Source organism: Balaenoptera physalus (genome assembly GCF_965194825.1).
Source record: "Balaenoptera physalus genome assembly, chromosome: 18".
NCBI classification, from domain to species: Eukaryota; Metazoa; Chordata; class Mammalia; order Artiodactyla; family Balaenopteridae; genus Balaenoptera; species Balaenoptera physalus.
The window spans coordinates 80547036-80570488 of NC_138899.1; the positions used below are offsets into that span (position 1 = coordinate 80547036).

Genomic DNA, 23453 nt, shown 5'->3' on the forward strand with positions numbered 1-23453 from the left:
TTCACATAGTATGATAATCTTTAGGTTCATCTGTTGCTGCAAATGGCATTATTTCATTCTTTTTTATGGCTGAGTAGTATTCTATTATATATATGTACCACAGCTTCTTTATCCATTCATCTGTCAATGGACATTTAGGTTGCTTACATGTCTTGGCTGTTGGACATAGTGCTGCTATGAACATTGGTGTACATGTATTTTTTTTTAAATTTATTTTTGGCTACGGTGGGTCTTCGCTGCTACCCACGGGCTTTCTCTAGTTGTGGCGAGTGGGGGCCACTCCTCGTTGCAGTGCACAGGCCTCTCACTGCAGTGGCCTCTCTTGTTGCGGAGCACAGGCTCCAGGCGAGCAGGCTTCAGTAGTTGTGGTGCACGGGCTTCAGTAGTTGTGACTCGTGGGCTCTAGAGCGCAGGCTCAGTAGTTGCGGTGCATGGGCTCAGTTGCTCCGTGGCATGTGGGATCTTCCCGGACCAGGGCTCAAACCCACGTCCCCTGCATTGGCAGGCGGATTCTTAACCTCTGCGCCACCAGGGAAGCCCTATCTTTTCGAATTATAGTTTTCTCCAGATATATGCCCAGGAGTGGGATTGCTGTATCATACGGTAGTTCCATTTTTCGTTTTTTAAGGAACCTCCATACTGTTCTCCATAGTGGCTGCACCAGCTTACATCCACACCAACAGTGTAGAAGGGTCCCCTTTTCACCACACCCTCTCCAGCATCTGTTATTTGTAGACTTTTTGATGATGATCATTCTGACTGGTGTGAGGTGATACCTCATTGTGGTTTTGATTTGCATTTCTCTAATGATTAGCAGTGTTGAGCATTTTTTCACGTGCCTGTTGGCCATCTGTATGTCTTCTTTGGAGAAATGTCTATTTAGATCTTTTGTCCATTTTTTGATTGGATTGTTTGTTTTTTGGGTTATTGAGATGTATGAGCTGTTTGTATATTTTGGCAATTAATCCCTTGTTGGCTGCATCATTCGCAAATATTTGCTCCCATTCCATATGTTGTCTTTTTGTTTTGTTTATGGTTTCCTTTGGTCTGAATATTATAATAGATATACTGTAAGTTAAAATACACACCAGACTTTGAAGGCTCAGTGCAAAAAAACAGAAAGCAAATATCTCAATAAATGTTTAATATTGACTACATGTTGAAATAGTATTTGGGGTTAAGAAAAATATATAATTAAAATCTATTTCACTTTTTTTCATTTTTTCTAACGTGGCTAACTAGAAAACCTTTAATTGCATATGTGATTTGCACTGTATTTTTGTGGGTAGTGCTTTTCTAGAGACCTTTTCAATAAAATACGTGAAGTAAAATTCACAAGTAAAAAAGGATGTCAATAAGTAGGAAAACAACCCAATTTTAAAAATGGGCCAAAGACCTTAACAGACATCTCATCAAAGAAGACATACAGATGGCAAATAAGCCTATGAAGAGATGGTCCACATCATGTCATCAGGGAAATGCAAATTAAAGCAATGAGATACCACTACACCCCTACGAGAAGGGCCAAAATCCAGAACACCGACAACACCCAATGCTGGCGAGCATGTGGGGCAGCAGGCGCTCTCGTCCCTGGTGGCGGAACGCAGGATGGTGCAGCCCCTTTGGAAGACGGTTTGTGCGCCCCTCCTCGAAGCTGCTGGCCCGGCCCGGCTCCCGAGTGGCGAGTGGCGGTCAAAGCACCACATTCAGGAACCTCCACACGACAGGCCTGATTGGCTGGAAGCTGGACTGACCGGGGGCACCTCTGTTTTCTTGTGGCTCTGTCTCATCAGATAACATAATGAAGATGTTTCAGAGTATTTAAAAATGGGTTGGAATAAACTTGAACTACTAACACAGCGTGCTCTGTATAGTGATTATAGTCGTCCCTCTGGATTCACCAAGCTGTTGAGTCGTAAACGTGAGGGAAAGAGTTCCACGTGAGTGTGTGACAAGTCAGCATTTGTGTTTTACACAATTAAATGGAAAAAATAAATTTTAAAAAAGTCTTTAAAGGAAAAGAAGAATGTGTTGGCCTGAAGAAGAAATTGGCCGAAGAGTAGGGTAACGTTATAATTTCACATTCTCAGCCCTGCCGGCCACCCGTGGAGTCACAGTGCACTCTGTCCTAAGCGTTACTAGGAGGAGGCCGAGGGAAGGGACAGAGACCCAGGCTTCATGAAGTCATTTTAAAGAAGTGATAGCTACAGAGTAGAAAACATGACTAAGGCCCAGGGAAGGTGAGGTGCCGGTCGCTGCTAAGGCCAGAGTCCAGCGCACAGCATTCTCTCGAGGGCGGCTGTTAGGAGATTTTTTAATTATTAATTAATTAATTAACTTTTGGCTGCGTTGTGTCTGCATTGCTGTATGCGGGCTTTCTCTAGTTGCAGCGAGCGGGGGCTACTCTTCATTGCGGTACACAGGCTTCTCATTGCGGTGGCTTCTCTTGTTGTGGAGCACAGGCTCTAGGTGCACGGGCTTCAGTAGTTGTAGCACGCAGGCTCAGTAGTTGTGGCACACGGGCTCCGTAGTTGTGGCTTGCGGGCTCTAGAGCACAGGCTCAGTAGTTGTGGCGCGCGGGCTTAGTTGCTCCGTGGCATGTGGGATCTTCCCGGACCAGGGCTTGAACCCGTGTCCCCCTGCATTGGCAGGCGGATTCTTAACCACTGCGCCACCAGGGAAGCCCCATTGTTCACCTTAAAATACTCCAGTGCAGCCAGCGTGATATCACGTGTGTGCCAATCAGCTTCACATCTAATTCTGAGAATGTGCAGCCAACCGCCTGCTACCAGCACTAAAACACAGCTCAGCCATCACCGGAGTGAGCCACCCACAAGGCAGCTCAGTCTCCGTTCTGTGTGCTCGGGGAGACGGCTGTACAGCACCTAGGGCCTTCCGGAAAAGGCGATTCTCAGGTAGATCAGGGCACAAATGGACTTATCTACCAAACAGAAACAGAATCACACAGAGAACAGACCTGTGGTCGCCAAGGGGGAGGGGGTGGAGGGAGGGACGGACTGGAAAGTTGGGGTCAGCAGATGCAAACTGGTATATACAGGATGGATAAACAACAAGGTCCCACTGTACAGCACAGGGAACTATATTCAATATTCTGTGATAAACCATCATGGAAAAGAATATAAAAAAGAACATATATAGGGACTTCCCTGGAGGTCCAGTGGTTACGATGCCGCGCTTCCACTGCAGGGGGCACAGGTTTGATTTCCAGTCAGGGAACTAAGATCCTACATGCTGCACGGCGCAGCCAAAAACACGACCGAAAAAACAAAAAAAATACCCAAAAAACAAACAAAAAGAATATATATGTATAACTGAGTCACTTTGCTGTACAGCAGAAATTAACACAACATTGTAAATCAAACTATACTTCAATAAAATTTAAAAAAACAAAACAAAAAACAGATCAGTGGCCACCCGGGGCTCGAAGTTACTACAAAGGGGCTTAACGAACGTTTTATATCATAGGAAAAGTTCTATATCTTGACTGTGGTGCCCAGCTTAGACATTTGTCTAAACTGATAGAGGGGAGTTCCCTGGTGGCCTAGAGGTTAGGACTTGGTGCCTTCACTGCCGAGGGCCCGGGTTCAATCCCTGGTCAGGGAACTGAGATCCCGCAAGCTGCACGGCCAAAAAATTAAAACAAACAAACAAACTCATAGAACCCTATACTGAAAAGGGGTTTTTTTTGCTATATGTAAATTATATTTCAGTAAACTTAAAAAGACTGCACAGTCCACATTTCACTGTAAATTTTACTTCAAAAAATCCATTTTGGAATATTGGGGTCTAGTTGATGTCCTGTTGGCACGTATAGGGGTGCTGGGCTGAGGCCTGCCACCTGCCCCGAAATGTAGCAGAAGTGAGAGGGAGGGCGGGAAGGTCAGACACAGATGTGCACAGACGTGCAACAAAGTAAGTGTGGCAAAACTTTCAGGTAGCACCAAGGTCTGTGGTTCCCTAAGCACTGTGCCAGACCGGCAGCGTAGCCTCACCTGGAAACTTGTTAGAAATGCACATTTTCAGCCCAGAGCCGCTGCTGAATCAGAAGTGGAGGGAGGCCCCGCCCTGTGTGTTTTCACAAGCCTCGGAGGTGATTCCGACGCAGGCTGCAGCCTGAGAACCGTTGATTAGAGGCTGGTGTGTTGGTGTTCATTGTACAGTTCTTCCGAGTTTTCTGCATGGTTGAAAATCTTCATGACGAAGTGTTGGGGCAGAGACTGTGTACGCCTGGGAGCTGGCCCCCCCGCACTGACTCAGGAAGGGACACCCTCGGGGCGGGGCTCTCGCCAGCCCTCCGCTCTCCCGACTCCATCAACAGCCTGGGCTTCTCTCATCAGCATCCTGGCCGTCCAAAACGGGGTTTTGTGGGTAGAAGTGGTGTCTTGTTACTTAGCACGATAAATACCAAAAGTGGGCTCGTGTTGGTGAAATTAAAGGTATTTAAGTAGGGATCGGTCAAACTGCCAGAGCAGGCATGGGAGTGTGGAGGCCCGTGGCCTGTGCCCCTCAGGCTGAGCCTGGGGCGGGGCCTCATGGGGGCTCAGCCTTTGCATCTCAGGAATGTTGCATCTGCGGGTGTGGGGCTGAGGGACTTACGGGCAGAGGACTGAGAGCTGGCACTTCTTTGAGCCTCCAGAGCAGGTTGTAGGAACTATTCTGTGCCTGTGTTCTAACCAATGTCTCGTAAATGCCTGTTTGTATCTGAATCCAGTCTGAGACTCACTTTCATTTTGACCCAGGGGTGAGATGTGGGTGGGCCTCACTCCAACCACTTCAAAATTCTGTGTCCAGGGCTCCCCTGGGGGCGCAGAGGTTGAGAACCCGCCTGCCAGTGCAGGGGACACGGGGTCGAGCCCTGGCCCGGGAAGATCCCACACGCCACGGAGCAACCAAGCCTGTGCACCACAACTACTGAGCCTGCGCTCTAGAGCCCGCGAGCCACAACTACTGAGCCCGCGTGCCACAACTACTGAAGCCCGCGCGCCTAGAGCCCATGCTCCGCAACAAGAGAAGCCACGGCAGTGAGAAGCCCGCGCACCGCAACGAAGAGCAGCCCCCACTCGCAGCAACGAAGACCCAACGCAGCCAAAAAACAAAATTCTGTGGCAGCCGTCACCCCCCAAAGGAACAGAGGGGCTGTGTGTGACCACATGAACTCAGACCAGGTGTAGCAGCAGGGGACAGATCACTTGATAGCTGGATAGTTTAGGAAATGTCATGTGGTTGCCTGACCACAAGTTCAGCCATTTGCCGTCAGTACTTTAAGAATTCCTTCTTAATTAGTCATTGCAGGCATCTATGGCTTCTAGACTTTCTTTGATTCCTGGTTAGCCTTCATTACAGCCTTCTTTTGTTAGCAGGACTTGTCCTTTTCCCCCAAATTTTGCAAAATAGTTACTGATTACTCCAGAAAGCTCATTCCACATGGAAGGAAGTCTAATGACGTGCGACGTATTGTGATCACCGCTAACATTTCGTTCTGCATTGAGCCTCCTTCCAGGCTGGCCCTTCGTGCAGGGGACCCTTGTCCAGGGCTCTTCACCTGAGGGTCACAGATCCCAAAAGTCTGTGGATCGAACTCAAGAGGCTTGTGAACTTGGACGGGGAAAAGTTACGTCTTTATCTTCTCCAACTTCGAACTGAAACTTACTTAGCATTTCCTTCGAATTACGAATGTGGGCAGCACGATACAGGCAGGCTAGCAGAACCTATGCCTTTGTCTCCAGTAGAAATCATAGATACTTTCACATCACATGACAATTTTGTAGTTATTCTTGAAAGACCATTTCTGGTCATCACTGCCTCAAAACTAGGGAAGCTGTTAGATCTGCCAACCGATCTTAATGCATGAACGAAGAGACACATATATTACTATATCACCAGGTTTCTAAAATATTTGATCACTGTATTTCAATAAAACTGGTTTCCTTTGGAATCATATGTATTTTATTTTATGCCTTAGAAAATATTCTGAGAAAGAGTCCACTGGCTTCCCCAGACTGTTAAAAAGTTCCTGGCTCAAAAAAGATGAAAAAATCCTGCTTAGCCAGATTGAGAGATGTTATTTATTTCTGAAATTTATTTCTGAAACATGTAAGGGTTGGAAACCCACCCCCACCATGGCTCTCAGGGCACTGCCAGCCCGACTTCAACAATTGCTCGGAATTCAAAGGAGCTGAAGGGAGGGGAGGTGGCCAAGGGCAGGGCAGTGGAAACAACACTTGCTTGGGGACCAGCCCTCCCATCTGGGCCTGGGGATTTGCTGGTATTTCATCATCACGGTGACAGCCTTTGCTCTTAAAGATAATAATCTTCAAATTCCTCAGTTTTGGTGTGAGCCTCAGTATTTTCAGTGGCTCCAAAACAAAAGTAGATTTACTGCAAATGTACTGCATAGTTTTCAGTGAAGCTCAACCTTGGCCCGTTGTACAGAAACGCATGAAACGGCCCCTGCTTTGCTGGCTATAAAACCCAACTGGAAGCTGTTCCAAGCTCAGGAGGAAGACGGTTGTTTAATAAAGAGGAGGAGGAGGAGCAGAAGCAGGAGAGAGCCCTGTCAACTCTCTTAGAGACGCTGAGAAGATGGGCACTGGCCGGCCGGCAGGCTCTGGTTATAGCACGCAGGGCACCAGATCTGGATTTGAAACCTCGGTTAGCCACTTGCTAACTAGATTTGGGGCGAATGAAAGTCTTTGAGCCTCCTTTTCATCTCTGTGAAATGCAGTTTACCAGTGGATATTTTGGTTGCTTGAGCATGTTAAATTGCACTGATTTCCACTCAACTACACCACTTCCACCAAAAAAAGGCTGTGAAGCCAAGCATAAATGGCTGAGCCCGTTTTTAAACCAATATTCCACTTGTTCATGCCTTTTGTCCTATCATGTACCACGTGTTTAAGAATAAATTGTCTTCAAACCAAATGTCAGTCAACTGTGCAAAGTCACACAAACCAATTTTTTGTCTTTTACATGGAAATAACAGTTCAATAGTAGCAGATACTTTTTTTAGAATACAATAAGAAAAAATATTTAATTCTTCCTTCTAGACCAGGGGGGTGAAATGATAGGTCTCTGAGCCTAATTCTCGGGAACTATCTTAAAATCATGTTGCCAAGGCCCCGGGCCTCTCACCAGGGGGGGCCCCCTAGCACCTCATTTGTGTGTTCCACAGCAGCCCGCATTTGAACTTCAGATTCCAGCTGTGATACCCCGTGAGCATTCAGCCCTTGCTCTGTTAGTCTATTACTTTGAGCTCCTGTCCTGATGCTGCTCTGTAAATAGCGCTCCGTTACGATTCCTCTTCCACGTGGGTGGGGGGGTGTCCCTCCGTCAGTCCTTTGTGTTCATGCTGTTCGAGCCCTTGGCACAGAAGTGCTCAGCGGACACTACCGGCTGCCACGCAGTCCTGTCCCGCCATAGTCAACAGGGCACCCACGGAAACGGAGTGTTACACGACTATGGGATCCTGGACATTTTAAACAATACAGTAACCCGCGTCACCCAGACCTGTGCTCAGCGTTTAGCACTGGAATCACGAAGGCAACTTTAAATATGAAAGCTGTTCTCAGCTGAGCAGAAAAGTGCTTGTTTTTCACACAGATGAACCCCATGCGTCAGTGTTTTGCCAGTTGTACTCTTTGCAGCACTTACGTGGGGTGACCTCACTGCACAGTAACGCCCAGCACTGCCAGGGAATTCTCAGGGCTGAGCCCCTTGGACTGGCGTCTGGGCTCAGGTGGCCCACGTGGCACTTCAGACCATGCCCGTCAGGAGAGCTGCTTCCTGGAAGCGAAAGGGCAACTTCCTCCACGCAGTCCTCACGGTGGGGGTATTGCTCCTCTTGGGGAAGAAACTGAAATCAGCTGACCATCTCTCTTCACCCCTAGTCTCAGGTTGCTGACATTCTGAGAGGTTTTCAGTGACACGTTCCGATGGGCATGTGACCTGCCCACACGGGGTGTGGCCTCGGAGTCCCCCTCTGAACCAGCCTGACCTCCGTTTCCAGCTGAGATCGAGGCCATCTTGTGTGTGTGCACGCGTGCGTGTGTGTTTGACAAACGATAGGGCTCGACTTTGATCAATTCAGCTAATTATGCAATGAGTGTAAAAACACTCAAAAAAAGGTGGAGTGGTGACATAATACTATCGGACGTCAGCAAGTTCAAAGTCATCTGAATATTTCCAGTCTAACCTGTAAACCCCACGTTTCTTCTCTTTGTATAATAGCATTAAAAGAAAACTAGGACTATCCCTGAACCAGAACCCTGAATTTCAGAGACCGTCCATAACATGTCGCTCTGCTCTCACCAAACAAAATACTTGTCAGGCTTTAAAATGGCTGAGAATTAATTCCACAGCTGGCAGTTGTGATGTTCACCCTGTGGTATTCTTCCTGAGGTTAGGGAAATTCCATTCAAAGTCCCCAGATTCTTCTATTGTTTTCAGTATGTACAGCATGTAGAATTTAGTATAGCTAAATAGTTTTACAAAACAAAATTCACTATCTGTAGGATGTTGGTCACAAAATCATGACAAATGCCTGTTTTAGACTTTCTGATCATGATTCCTAAGAAGGCACCGCTACGGGCTGTAACTGGGGGCAGACGGCGCTGTCACCTTCTGTAGAAGTGCACTTCCCTCCCCAAATGTGACATGAATAATTTGACTCATTAGATGGAAAACTGACAGAAAGATTATTGGCTCTACCCTCCCTGCTAAATAGGACATTCTTTTCCCTCTTGATATCTGGTAAGCTCCAGCTCTTCAGGATTTTTCCTTGGATAAAAGTTTCAACGAACACCTACCGTATGCTGGGGACTTCACACCTATGTCTCTCTCCTTTGGTTCTCATGACACCATGGGACAGATATGAATCCCTGCTCTGTAAAGGAGGAAACCAAGGCTCTGAAAAGTTCCAAGAAACTGGGTCAAGATCTCATTACTAACCAGATCCGTTGGCTCCAAAGGCTGGGTCTTTCCAGTCCACTCAGCTGCCTCCTGGACCAGAGGTCATGTGCTTGCAATCCAGGATCAGGGAAGGCTTCCTGGAGGAGGTGGCAGGATGGGGAGCTGATTGAAGATCAGGGTGATGGAGCTTTCAGAGCAATGAGTGGGAAAAAGAATTAAGGATCAAAATCACAAGGAAAATAATTAGAAACACAACGTACACATAGCATTCCTGGGCACCTGCTAATCACCCCGTTGGACAGCAGTTAACGTCAATCGTTCTACCACATTTATTGGTCACTGCCCATGTGCCAGCCCCTGTTCTGGGCGCTGAGGATGGAACTAAGGCTGAACGGTTCCAGCGCTGTTGGCCGCAGCGGGGTAAGGCCTCTCCTTCCTTCGCCTTCACCTACTAATCCTTCCACCCCGGCCTTTTCCAGGAGCCTTGGAAGCGCGTCCAGGACGCAAAGCTCAGACAGAAGCCTGGCAGCAGAGCAGCGTGAGGAGGGTCTGTCTGTCCTGAGCTGTCACCGGGTCGGGGGGGGGGGGTGGTCGCGGGAAGGGACCCGCCGGCGCCTGACCAGCTCCGGGTCCACTGGTCCACTGTCTGCGCCTTTGACCGCGCCTGGCCGCCTAGGCCCAGCCCCGGCTCCGCGCCCCCGCACCCGCCTTGCCCGCATCCCAGCGGCATCCCGTCCCTGGGGATGGGGGAGGGCTCTTCCCCGCTGCCTCGACTCCACGCGGCCCGGGAACAGGCGCCCCAGGCTGGGGACAGAGCCCGAGGGGCCCCCGGCCGCGGAAGGAGCGGGCGCCCGCGACTCTGGCCCGTCCCCTCCCTCTACGCCTCGCTGGCCTCCACGCACCGCCCCGTCGGGTAAGACTCGAAACCAGCCAGCCCGCCTGCGTTTGGTTTCCAGATGGGTTTTGTTTCGTCGGCAAAGTGTTTTCTCAAAAACGGACTCTGCAAATTTCTAGGCGAGTCGCGCCTGCCGCCGCGGGTCGGATGTGGTTCCTTCCTCGGGGGGGCCTCACCTGGTGGTCCTCGCAGGTACCTGCACCTCCTGAGCCGCTTGGCAACCCTGAGGCCAAGCTGGGCCCATCCCGCGCCAGCAGCCCCCTCGTCCTCCGAGCCCGCGGCTGGGGTTCTAGAGCAGGTTGGCGGAGGCTTCCGACAAAGGACGCGACAGCAAATGTGGCGGCTCTGCGGGCGACACCGTGTCCCTCACAACTGCTGCCGTAGGGCAAGAGCGGCCACAGACAGCACCGAATGGGTGCGTGTCCCTGTGTCCCCCAAAAGCTTCATTCACAGACACTGAAACACGGATTGCATATGATTTTCACGAGTCATGAAATACTCTCTTTCTGATTTTCTCCCCCAATCACTGAAAAATGTAAACACCATTCTTAGCTCATGGACCACATAAGAACCGGTGGCGGCACGGACCTGGCCCGTGGGCCACGGCGTGCTGACCCCTTCCTTGTTCTGGTTGAGTCGTGTTCCTCCAGAGTTCCTGTTGCAGTCCTCAGCCCCAGGACCTCAGACTGTGACCTCATTTGGAGAGAGGGTCCTTGCAGAGGAAATCAAGCTGAAATGAGGTCTTTAGGGCGGGCCCTAGGCCACATGATTGTGTGTCCGTACAAACAGGGGAAGTCTGAACACAGACACAGACAGAGGAAAATGGTGTGGAGACCCCTGCGGCCACTGAAGCCGGGAGAGTGGCCTGGCACACACTGTCCCACGGCCGTCAGTGGGACCCAGCCCTGCGGACACCTTGACGGCAGGCACGCCGCCAGCCTCCAGGACTGAGAGCCAGGAACTTCCGTCGTTTGAGCCCCCGGCGTGAGGTGCTCTGTTAGGCGGCCCCGCAAACCGCTCCCCCCCCAACCCGCCCCGCATCCTGTCCCCCAACCCCCCGCAGATTCTCGAGCCTCAGGGCCTGGGATGCTGCGGGCGCCCGCCCTCCCTGCCCTGTGCCTGGCTAGCGCCACGCCCTCTGGCGCTCAGAGGCCACTTCCTGGGAAAGGCCAGACCCCACGTGATTTGGTTGGAAGTTCACCTCCTGGAGGCTGTAAATTCTACGATGACAAGGTCCTGTCTGGTTTGCTCACCACTGTGATCTCAGCATCCAGCACTGTGCCTGGAATTCAGCACACATGTGGTGGATGAATGAACGAAAAAATATTTATGATTCCTGAAATTCCACCTAAAGAGATTCAGTCTTTTGAACCTTAAAGGCTTTCCATCTCCTGGGTTCCCTCTAAAGCACAAGTACCCAGCGGTTATCAGTTACGGAGGGAATGTAGTCCAGAAGGGCCAGACGTGGCCTCCTAAGCGACCACACGTGGGATGTAGAGAACAGCATCTCCTTCCATGGGAATCAGGCCAGGACTCCAGAGGGCATTTTCAAGGACCCTCCTCTCTTACTTTTGCCCCCCTCTTAGGGCCCGCTAATAAAAAGGACCTGGGCTTGGGAGCATATGTGATCCTACACTATTTTTATTGTACTTAGTAATTAAAAATTAGTCTGGAGCAGAGACTGGTAAACGTGTCCAGAACGGTTCCCCAGTCAGGGGCGGGGGAGGGGTGCGCAGGGGGAGGCGGGGCGCGTGCCGCAGCTTGTGTTTGCAGGAGCGAGTTCCGGGCACTCAGCCCCCTCACAGCCGGTTCCCTCCCAGCGTCCGCCCCCGCCAGCTGCACTTCTTGGCTTCTGCCTCTGTATTCTGCCACTTCTTCCCTTCCTAGCCAGATTTCTTCTACAGTTTCTCCAGATTTCTGTAGCTATGTTCAATATTTGAGTAGTTACACATAAGTCAGAGGGCTCTTCAAGATGCTTCACGTCTCTGCACTTTTAGTTGTGTGTAGAATAGGTGGACGTGAACTTGCCCTTTTTAAAAATAAATTTATTTATTTATTTATTTATTTATTTATTTATTTATTTATTTATTTATTTATGGCTGCGTGGGGTCTTCATTGCTGCACGCAGGCTTTCTCTAGTTGCGGCGAGCGGGGGCTGCTCTCCGCTGCGGTGCGTGGGCTTCTCATTGCGGTGGCTTCTCTTGCTGCGGAGCACAGGCTCTAGGTACACGGGCTTCAGTAGTTGTGGCTCGCGGGCTCTAGAGCACAGGCTCAGTTGTTGTGGCGCACGGTCCCTGAACCTGCCCCTTGATCTGGGGGAAAGCTTTGTTTTTTAATCTATTTTTCTCTTTCTGGATCTAAGTACAGCTTATATTCACCGTCATCATCTTTCCTCCATCATAATTTCACCCTGGAAGACAAACATTAAAATGCAGACTTAGTCCTTGAGGCTAAGCCAAGTCCTGTTTCGTGTGAATGTAACTTACTATTATCGGCAGTATTGAGAAAAATAGTTCCCTGGTGGTCAGCAGCCATTTACGAGAGAAAGTGTCTCTTTATCCATTCTTATTTAGTACTAATTCCTTAAAGTTCCAAAGTCCTCTTCTGAGGAAAGCCATGAAATAGAACTAAATTAAAACTAATTACATGGGCCTTCCCTGGTGGCACAGTGGTTAAGAATCCGCCTGCCAATGCAGGGGACACGGGTTCAAGCCCTGGTCCGGGAAGATCCCACATGCCGCGGAGCAACTAAGCCCGTGCGCCACAACTACTGAGCCCGGATGCCACAACTACTGAAGCCCATGCACCTAGAGCCCATGCTCTGCAACAAGAGAAGCCACTGCAATGAGAAGCCCGTGCACCGCAACGAAGAGTAGCCCCCGCTCGCCGCAACTAGAGAAAGCCTGCGCACAGCAACGAAGACCCAACGCAGCCAAACATACATACATAAATAAATTTTAAAAATAAATAAAACTAATTACATGACAAGAATAATATTTCTTGTCAACAGAAAATATTCAAATGGTTTTGGGGCCACCGACTAAGGAATGGCTTCTAATTTCAGAGAGATTCTATTTCACCTGAGGGAAACGAGGTGAGAAAGGCCCACTTACTGTGGTTATTTTGTTTCTGCCATGTCCATGGGGACTGCCATGTGCTCATTTATTATGTAAAAAAAATTACTGAGTCACTTCTACGTACTAGGCAAGGGGCTAGATAGTTTGGCAGCTACTGTACCCACCCAAACCCTGGGCCCTAACCTCAAGGAGCTGAAAGTCTAACAGGAGAACTAGGACGAGTCTGCAAATAAACACTTCTCAGCAGGTGCCGCTGGGAATTCAAAGGAAAGGAAAGTGGTCCTTTCCAACAGAGACCATCAAGGACAGCTTCTTGGAGATGCTGCAGTAGAACTAGGCCATGACAGAGGGTGTAGTATTGACAATTTCCTCTTGCTGCCATAACAATTCCACAAACGAGGCTAAAGCATCACAAATTTATTATCTTCCAGTTGTGGAGGCCAGAAACCCAACACGGGTCTCACTGGCTAAAACCAAGGCGTTGGCAGGGCGGCCTTCAGCCTGGAGACTCTAGGGAGAGTCTGTTTCCTGTCCATTTGGGTTGTTCTTTGTGGTTGTAGGACCCAGGGCCCTGTTTTCTTGCCGGCTGTAGGTTGAGAGCTTTTCAAAGCTTCCGGAGGCTGCACGTGGCCTCTTCTGACCTACCTTCCCATCGTCAGGGAGTAAGCGTAGGCTTCTTTAAGTCACTACTTTGTGGTAGTTTGTTACAGCAGCGGTAGCAATCTCCCATTAAAAATAAAACTAAATCCTCCCCGTGAACCCTCATTCTCCTCCAGCTGCTACTTGATCACTTTCCTCCCCTTTCCAACTGTATGTCTCAGAGTTTTTTGTCTTTTGCTACTGTGCTCATCACAATATCTCCCATCTAGCAGCTCCTCTACCAAAAGAGCTCTTTGCTAAGATTCCAGTGGCTGCCACGTCTTTAAATCCAGGGGGCATTTTCCAGCTATCATTTTACTTGCTTCTTAGTAGCCTGTATCTTGGTTGATCCCTCCCTCCTTGAAACACTCTTCCTTTTGTTTCTGAGAAGCCCTGTTTTCCTCCAGCCCCCGGCAGCTGAGCTGTTTCCTGTGCAGACTCCCCCTGCGCTTCACCATGAATGTTGCATTTCCTCAGCGTCACGGCCCCTCCCATTCCATCTACACTGTCTGCGAGGCTCTGCCTCCACACCTTATCCACGGTACCTGTAGGGCAACTCACATGTTCGCATCTCCCCTGCTACAAATCAGTGTCCACGATGGCCTTCGTCATCTCCATCCACTCCACAGCGGCTCAGAAGACACCTCCAAAAACAAATTTAAGGTGTCGGTCCACAGGACGGCACCAGCACCCCAGTTACATAAGTGAGAACCCAGGAGCAACGCCCTTCTTGCGTGGTCCAGACGGTCAGCCCATTACTGGGGTCTCAAAGTTTGACCACTGTTATTTCTCCATTTCAGCTACTTTTTCCCTCATCCATTGTTCCCATCCTGGCTCAAGCTGCATCACCTCCCTCTGCAACTAGTAACATTCTGGCCTCCTGTCTCCACCCCCCCCCCAATCATTCCCACACAGCCGATCCTGTCATTCCTCTACTTGGGACCGTTTCATGACTCCCACTGTTCTGAGTATTAAGACTGAAATCCTTAATGTGACCTTAAAGGCCCTGGGTGCCTACCTCTCCTTCCTCACCTCCGATCTCTCCCTGCATCTCTGCACTCCAATCACGAGGGTCTTTTTCAGTGTTTGAGATGCTGGGTCTTGTTCCTTCCACCACAGGGCCTTTGCACAGGCAGTGCTTCCCCCCACCCCACCCCACCCCCTCTCAGAATGCTTTCCCTGTTCGTCTTGTTAATTTCTTCTCTGCTTTTGCAGCTCAGCTAAAGTGCTTCCTCATTTCCTAGCCCAACCAGGTCACATACCCTCTATGATAAGAGCTCAAGGAGCTGTGTGTCTTTCCTTTACAGTATTAATCACAATCCAAAATTTCCATGAGTTTGTAGTGTTACCTGGTGATTATTTGCCTCTCCCGCTAGACTTGGAAGCTCCACGATAATGTCTGTTGTCACTGTTTTGTCCCCAGGGCCTAGCACATCTGGGTGCCCAATAATGTTGAACAAATTAGGTGCTGCTGGAGAGGGTGACAAGCCTGGCATATCATAAGTTCTCAATAAATATTTGTCCTTTTGATTTTCCAAGCTTGTCGAGACACAAACGGGAAAATGTCTAGCAAGTAGTTGGAAGTGTGAAAATGAAAACATTGGATTTTTGTGATGCAGATCATAACTTTCGTGACCCATGAACACACCAAAAATTCCCATTTATGCAAAATACCAGAGAGAAAGAGTAGGCAAACTCAAGACCTTGCTTTTCCTTGAGGTCGTCTTTCAGTGTAGACATAAACCATCCTCCACCCTTTTGCCCTATGAACCCTGGGCACTGTGACGCCTTCTGCCAGAGTGTAGTCCTCTCACCTCCAACCTCTACTTGAGCTCAGTTAAATTTTCTCTCACCTCCTGTGATAGCTCCCAAATATTTTTTCAGCTCCTCTTTTCCCCAAGGATTGACTCGACAGCACATGATCACGGAGCTGCCATCCACCTTCCCTCTGCTCTCTCAGAAGGCCACTCTCCGCATGTCTTAAATGCCTGCCTTCCTGTGACTTGCTTCTGCCCTCTCCCCCTTCCCAGATCTTTGCCTTGAACTCTAGTTCCTCCTCTCACCTCTGACTTTCTGAAGGGTATTAGCTCTGGGACATTTTTCGAGTTCCAACCCCCAAGCCCAGAAACTCTTCCTCTCCTGGGGTTACAAGCAATCAGATTCAATCTGCATGCCTGCTTCCCAACATTTATAGGTTTCCCTTTGCTCTTTCAAGTTGGGCAGCCTGTCTGTCCACGGGCCTCCTTCCACTTCTGCACATGATATCACCTTATGATAATCTCATCATGGGTTTCATGATCAAAACCCATTTATTCAGCATCTGAAGAAAACACACTCAGTTTTTCTTTTCAGGTCTGGTTGATAAAGCAAAATACATGGTCTTAAAAGCAACTGTTCAATGACAACCATAACGACATTTAGTAGTTAATTATAAATTAAAAGTTAAAAATAGACCATGAAAATGTTCTTTTTACAATTACACAATTAAATATTTCTTGTCAATTTAAATTGGCTCAGATGTTTCCCTTCGAAAACGTTAGTTTTATTATAGAGATTGATTTTGTTGAGACAAGAGTTGGAGCCTTACACTTTTTGTTCTTCCTAGTGCAAGTTTTACCAATGTTCACTGCAAAAGATTAGATTAACAATCTGAATGGAAAGTTTTAGAACATCTAGGAGCATTCAGACCTTCACAGTAGGATTTTTCTTTCAATTACAGACACAAGAACATCCTGCTCATGTCTACAAAGGAAACAGAAGTTGCAGCCAACTATAAATGTAATGAGAAGTAAGTAAGTAGCTGGTGTCGCTGTCACAGCTCACTCAGCATAAAAAGCAAACTCACGGAGGATGTGGTAAGAAAAGAAAGTTCGTTTTAGCAATTGTCTCTCAATAATGTAAAGTGTCAACATAAGAATTCTTTAAATGCAGAATGTGATTTTTATCTTGACAGTGTTTCTTTGAAGTCTTCTGGGAACACGTCTTAAATTATTGAGCAATTCTGACTTATGCAATCACATACTTCATTATTCATCTGAGAAGCAGAGTGGCTATTCGGAGAATGAAGTTGGGTTCTGTGTTGGAAGGGGCTGGAAAGGCAGGTCTGCAGAGACTGGCAAGGTGGCCACCCTTTAAGGCCTGCTGTGACCCTGGGCCTTTCCCTAAATATGCCCTAGAGGTTTTTACCAAATTTTCCAGGAAGCTCTGTTTTCCAAAATGGCTCAAAGCAATTAGAAATAAATTAAAATCAGAGAAGGTTTACTCTCTCATGATTTTAAGATTGGAAAACACATGTAAGAATTGAAATTTAGGGAATTCCCTGGCAGTCCAGTGGTTAGGACTCTGCACTTCCACTGCAGGGGGCATGGGTTCCGTCCCTGGTGGGGGAACTAAGATGTTGGAAGCCACGTGGCGTGGCCAAAAAAGAAAAAGAAAAAAAGGAAAAATGGTTAAGATGGTAACTTTTATGTCAGGTATTATTTACCACAATTGAAAAAATAAAATAATTTTAAAAAGAAACCTAGTGGTAGAACATAAAGGCTTTTGAAAAAAATATAAGGTATGAAACATTTCTGGTTATTCATCTACTATCTATTAATTGACTACTCTCTTAAAAACAATAATAATCCACTTTTCCATAAGTCTGGCTTCCAGTAATATAAACCCTTTGGGAAATGTCCAGAAACTGAGGACAAGAGATGTTTTAATACTTGAAATAGCATCACAAGGCCCTAGCTCTCCTCTGCATAGGAAAGGCTTTTAGGAATAAGAGGTTCTGTTAGCTCTTAGTTTACATACAGTTTTGAGAAGTGAAGTAATCTTTCATAGCCAACAGCAGATTAAAAGAAGAAAATTAGTGGGAATTCCCTGGCAGTCTAGTGGTTAGGACTCCATGCTTCCACTGCAGGGGGCACAGGTTCGATCCTTGGTTGAAGAACTAAGATCCCGTAAGTTGTGTGGCACAAAATTACCTAACAGAGGAAAACAACAAAAAATCCCTCAAAATAACAAACAAGGTGGGGAGGGAAATAGGGTGTTAAGTGTTTAATGCGGACGGAATGTCAATTTGGGAAGATGAAAAAGTTTCGGAGATGGATGGTGGTGATGGCTGCACACAATGTGAATGTACTTAATGCCCCTAAACTGTACAGTTAAAATGTGATAAAATGGTAAATTTTATATTATGTATATTTTATTACAATAAAAAAAGACAGTTAAAAAAAAAAAAAGAGTTCGTCATCAAAGCATATCCCGCAACTAATAAACCTGGTACTGCCAAGTCTTTCTAGAAATTCCTACAAGTTTGCAGAACCAAAACCTCCAAAGGATAGTGTACCAGGAGATCTCTCTGGCTGACCCAGAGTGCTTGGTTCTGAGAAAAAGGTGATCTTTAAAATTTTGATATTTCAGACATTAAAACAGCCTTTAAAAGTTCATTCAATACATTCAGATCAGCAGTTAAGTTCTCTATGTGTAGTTTTGGGGGGAGAAAATGGTCCTTGTTCTTGAGGAATTTATAATCTAATTAAGGAGACAGACTACATGGGTATAAAAAAAAATTAAATCAGTGTAGCACATCTTCTTTCTAGTTTTCCAGGCCTTTCACAATCTAACCCTACTCTACTTTTTCACTGCTCCCCATAGAGAACATTCTCTGTAGTTAGGCAGATTTGCTGTGTGTCCTCCACAGATTATTAACAAGGAGGCCTTTTCTTTCCAAAAAGACAAAAATTGTATCTAGAGAACAGAGCCTGCTTTCCAGGCACTAAGGTATAAAGAGGCTGAGTCATAATCAGGTTTTGTGCATTCATGGGTGGGGGAGGGGTGGGGAGGGGAAGCAGGTAGGTAGTCTCAGGGCGCATTGCACAGCGGCCTCAGGGAGAACCCCTAAAACATCCTGGCCCCGCATCTGCAGGTGAGGTGATGCTGGTGCCTGCCAGCTCTCAGCCTCTGCTCTGTCTGCTGCAGGAGGCCCTGGGCCTCCCTTCCTCACTCCACAAAGACCATTCCTCTCCCCTCAAAGTAAAAGGGAGCTGATTTGGTTTCAGTTTCCTTATTATTAAGTACATTGTGATCATGACTGTTTGAGATTACCCGAAGACAGCCTTATAATTCAGTGCTTCCAAGCTCTGGGGTCAGATCTACCAAGGTTGGAATCCCAGCTCTTTGGTCTCTGGTGAGTTAGTTGGGCTCTGTGTATTTTAGGGTCTTCTTCTATAAAATGGGGTTAATAACATGGTTGACTAGAGGGTTAAATGAGATAATACACAAGTTTAGGGCAACACCTGGTATACACACATATTTTACGTATGTTAATCAATTAATTTATACATGGAGAGGTTGCCGCTGCCACATGCTTTGTGCTCAGTGGGACTTGTGCTGTCTCTCTTTTCTCCTCTTGGCAACTGGATGCATTATGTGGATGAACTTATGTAGCTGATTATTTAAACAGTTTTTAACTATCCTATTTAGAAGCATCAGGAATTATAAGACAGAAATCACCCAGAATCACTATATCCAGAGAATACCACTTTTAATATTTGGCTGCATACTTTATTGGACACATACATATTTTTGTTTGTTTAATATATGTTATATATTTTATATTATATAATATATATTATTTATATTTTATGAATATAGCTTAAATATAAATATATATACTTATATTGTTTGACCAAATTAGATCCTGTACCCTATTTTGTCACTATATTTCTTTTTTTTTAAATTTTTATTTATTTATTTAAGTTTTGGCTGCATTGGGTCTTCGTTGCGGTGCACGGGCTTCTCATTGCTGTGGCTTCTCGTTGGGGAGCATGGGCTCTAGGCGCGCAGGCTTCAGTAGTTGTGGCATGCGGGCTCAGTAGTTGTGGCTCCCGGGCTCTAGAGCGCAGGCTCAGTAGTTGTGGCGCACGGGCTTAGTTGCTCCACGGCACGTGGGATCTTCCCGGACCAGGGCTCGAACCCGTGTCCCCTGCACTGGCAGGCGGATTCTTAACCACTGTGCCACCAGGGAAGTCCTATCGCTATGTTTCTTGAACGCATCAACAAGAGTGTAAACTCCACCAGTGGGTAAATCGTGTAGTTTTGCTCACTGTAGTACCAATGGTGTTTGGTTTAATCCATGGTTCATGGCAGGTCCTAAAAAATATTTAAAAAACAAAAAACCCAAAGGAATGATTGACTGCATGTCAGTAAACACAATGTTCTCCTATATTGTGTATCAGTTTCCTCAAGTAAGCCTCCATTTGGAAAACTACCCGTTTCCAATTTGTTTCAAATATATATATATATGTAAAAATGTTTAAGATATTTTTTAAAAAGGCACAGAGAATAACACAGTACACATTATTGAATCGAATCACTCAGAATCAACAAATTTTAAGATTTGGACAATTTGTTTCAAATAAAGAAATAAAGCACTGGAGAGAAAGTCGATGTCCTTACTTTTCTCTCCTGAGTCTAATTTCTGCACTCCTTTCTACACCGGCCACAGCTGTCATGAGTCTGGTGTGTACATTTTCAGTCCTTGACTCTACTTGTATAAAGAATGTGATTAGCATAGATTCTGTGGGATTTTATTTATCAACATGGTATCATAGTGTAAATATAGTTTTGCAACTCCCTTTTCTCCACTCTACAATGATTTTTGAAGTCTATCTACATATCCTTTGAAAAGTACAGCTAGTTCATTCACTTAGCTATTTTACATATTTTATTTTCCCACAGTTCCCTATTGCTGGATTTTTAGGTTCTTCCTGATTTTTCACGATTGCAAACAATTCTACAATGGTCATTGTAATCCCAAAATTTGATTAGGTGTCTCGCACATAAATTGTAAAGTCCATTAAATTCCTTTTATTTACGATATATTTCTTTCAGTTAACTATGTTTCTGTCGTTGAAGACAGAGCAAGGGCAGTACCTTTACCTGCACACAAAGAGAGGAGGGCACCAGGCCCGGTTGGGGGGCGGGGGGAGGGAGGCCTGTCCAGGTGCGAGCGCCCGGGGCGCAGGTGAGGGCGGAGGCGGCGCTGCGCCGCGCGTCCAGGTGAGCCTCGCGGGGGGCGGGGCGCAGGTGAGCCGGATCCCGGCGCTCAGCGATGGCTGGGCCATCGGCGCGCGGGGACCCCGGGCTGTCCCCTGGCAGACAGTCCGGAGCCCGTCCGCGCGGGAGGACGCGGGACGGCAGCGCCGCGGGGGGCACGGCGGCTGAGGCCGCGGGCCCCGCACGGACCGGCGGACGGACGACGGCCGGGCCCCGCGCCCCCTGGGCGGCCGGCGGGCGCGGGCGGGGGCGGCGCTGACGCGGCGGTCACGTGACGCCCCAGGAATGCCAACAATGTAGCGAATGTCCCGCTCGGGCTGCGCGCTGGGCCGCGGCGCGAGCGCCGGAAGATGGGGCCGCCCGCCCGCCCGTCCGCCCGGCGCCCCGCGTCCCCGCCCGCCGGCCGACCCCGGGCTCGGCGTCCCCCGCGAGGCCCCGGAGCCGCGGGCCAGGCGGCCGCGGACGGCGTAGACGGCTCGAGGTGAGCGGGGCGGCGGGGTCCGGATCGGGACTCGGGACGCGGCGGCGGGTGGGGCCGCGCGCTCGGGCGGAGGGGGGGTCCGCGCCGTCGGGCCACCTCGGCCCTCGGTCCCTCGCGGGCAGGTCGTCCCCGGACGGAGGCCGCGCCGCCCCTCCCCCTCGCGGGCCGCCCCTCCCCCCGGGCCGCGCCCCCGGGTCTTCCCCTCCCCCACCTTCCCCCACCCCCACCCCGACCCCCGTCCGGAGTCCGGCCTACCGCGGCGCCCCCCTGCGCTCGGCGCCCGCCGGGCTCCGGACGCGGGTTCTGACCCGGTTCGCGGCGCCTGGCGACCCGGCGGAGGCAGGTGGGGCCGCGGAGACACGTGCCCCGCCCGCAGGCCTCGGCGGGACCCGGACGGTGCGCGCTGTGTGCGGGGTTCGTCGTGTGGACGGATTACACGTACGTGGGGGGCAGGGGAGGGGGTCTCCCTGGACAGGAGTCCAGACTTAAGAACTCACTAACCCGGGACTGTGTGAGACCCAGCGCTTGGCAGGTAGAAATGCAGTGGCCAGACAGCTCTCTTCCCAAAGTGTTCAGCAAATACGTGCAATTGTAGAGGAAAGATTGCCCCCATTTTACTAAGAAACTTGAATGGAAAGTCACAAAATGTGTGATGTTCGCACAGGTGTTCAGTTTGAATTTTAACCTAGGGGTTGACAGGCCTTCCCTTGGTAATGGAGAAAGTAACTCCCGGCCCATTATTAGGGAAATTCTGCTCAGGAGAGCTTGATTCATAGTTTTAGTTGAATCTCAACTCAAATCCCTGCGTGATGGATCACCATTTTTGAGCGCTCAATCAAGAGACTAAGCTACTTTGTATCTTTTAAAAGTTTTTTCTTTAGCAAATGTATTAGTAAGAGAGTAACAGAAAAATCTTCAAAATAAGAATGCACAGACTGTTTAAGAAAGTCTGTTTTAAATTATCATTAACAAGATACTGTGTTATTCAGCCTCTCATAAAATTTGGTCTCATTATCCAGGTATATAGAGCACTGTTTAAAGAATATGCCAGCATTCCTTTGAAATTAAAATTGCTGAACATTTAATGAATCTCAAAATGTCAAGCAATTTAAAATGATATCTGAGCAGAAGCTGTCATGAAAAATTATTAAGGTGAATTATGAGAATCTCGGAATTTTTGAACCGGAAAAGATTCTTCTAGCCTCTCCATCTAATTTGAAATCGTTTTGACTTAGGTGTAAATGGGAGCTGTACATATTTCTTTCTTTCTTTAGCAAATCGCAGGGTTGGGGGAGGGACTTTCCTTTGGTGGGAGGAGAATGTTTTTACAATAAGATGCCTTGTTATTTTAAATGATGTATTGTAAGTAGCCAGCCCCGGGCTCCTAAATCCCACTGCATGTGTGGGTTGGGCGTGAGGAGAGGTGTTGAAGCTGATAAATTCGCCGTAAACACCCAGGAAGCATTTGGGGGAACTTTGTGGGGGTGTTCTGATTTGTATTGGAAAAACCAGACTAACACAGGTTTTGAAAAGCTGCTTTTATGTTTTATTTCATGGTTATAATAATGTGAAACTTCTAAATAATGTTCCTTACTGACTTCTAAAAAATAAAAGGTTTGAAGAAATACAGAAGATAAATTCACTGCATTTACTTTGTTTTGACTGTAAATCTGCTCTAAAAAGGAGCAAAATATTCTGATCAACAGAACGAAGAGCTTGGGCTTGAACATTTCTAGAACATTTCCGACTTCCAACATGAAAAATTCCCTGAATCTCCTTCCTTTTTTAAAAAAAGCCTATTGCTTAGTAATTCCTATGGACAGAACTGGGCCTATGGACCCTTAGTAATTCCTATGGACCCCTGGTCCCGAGTCCAGGGGTCACCATCCCATTGCGTGCTGGTGGCTGAGGCTCTGTGTGGGGCGGGGAGTGGGCTTTATTACAGAGAGCACCTGTGACGGCTCCCAGAGCCCGGAGGTAGCCCTGTTTGGCCACTCATGTCACTAAGTGTTAGTGTTAGTACTTTTGAGCCTAATGCTATTTGATTTACAGTTTCATTTTGAAAGTATGATTAAAACAAGGTAATGCTGGAAATAAAGATAATAGTTACAGTGCTAAAATTAGGGTGGAAACTTGACATTGTTTAATGTTTGCCGTTCACTCTACGAAAGCTTTATTTCGCTGGCCATCTCGACCACGTCAACCTAATAGTGACAAGTGGTTGTTTAAGTTAATTAACTACTTTTGGTTCATATGCCAGTATTTGACATTCATAGGAGTTTTTCTGGAGGACAAGGGACAACTCTCATATTGTGTAGCAGTGGTTTGTGTTTACTGTTAACTGTTCCAATGCTGTGGCGTAGAGCAGATCCTGGAGTCTCTGAAT

General features: G+C 47.8%; 1 protein-coding gene and 1 long non-coding RNA gene across 3 annotated transcripts in view; one reads left to right on the forward strand and one right to left on the reverse strand.

Moving 5' to 3' along the window:
* Positions 1-10964: 10964 nt before the first annotated feature.
* Positions 10965-16252, reverse strand: LOC309647643. Its single transcript, XR_014256216.1, has 3 exons — positions 15393-16252; positions 14101-14183; positions 10965-12233 (listed from the first exon to the last, which is right to left on the reverse strand). It is a non-coding gene; the product is annotated as an uncharacterized lncRNA (long non-coding RNA).
* A 4352-nt stretch (positions 16253-20604) lies between these two features.
* LATS2 (large tumor suppressor kinase 2) overlaps positions 20605-23453 on the forward strand; it is a 47564-nt gene continuing 44715 nt past the window's right edge. Inside the window, exon 1 of one of the 2 annotated variants that reach the window (XM_082435099.1) lies at positions 20605-21067. The gene's annotated coding sequence lies outside the window, so the exon portion shown is untranslated. Of the gene's footprint in view, positions 21068-21336; positions 21506-23453 lie in introns of those variants that run through there. The other variant, XM_082435100.1, reaches the window with a different exon arrangement.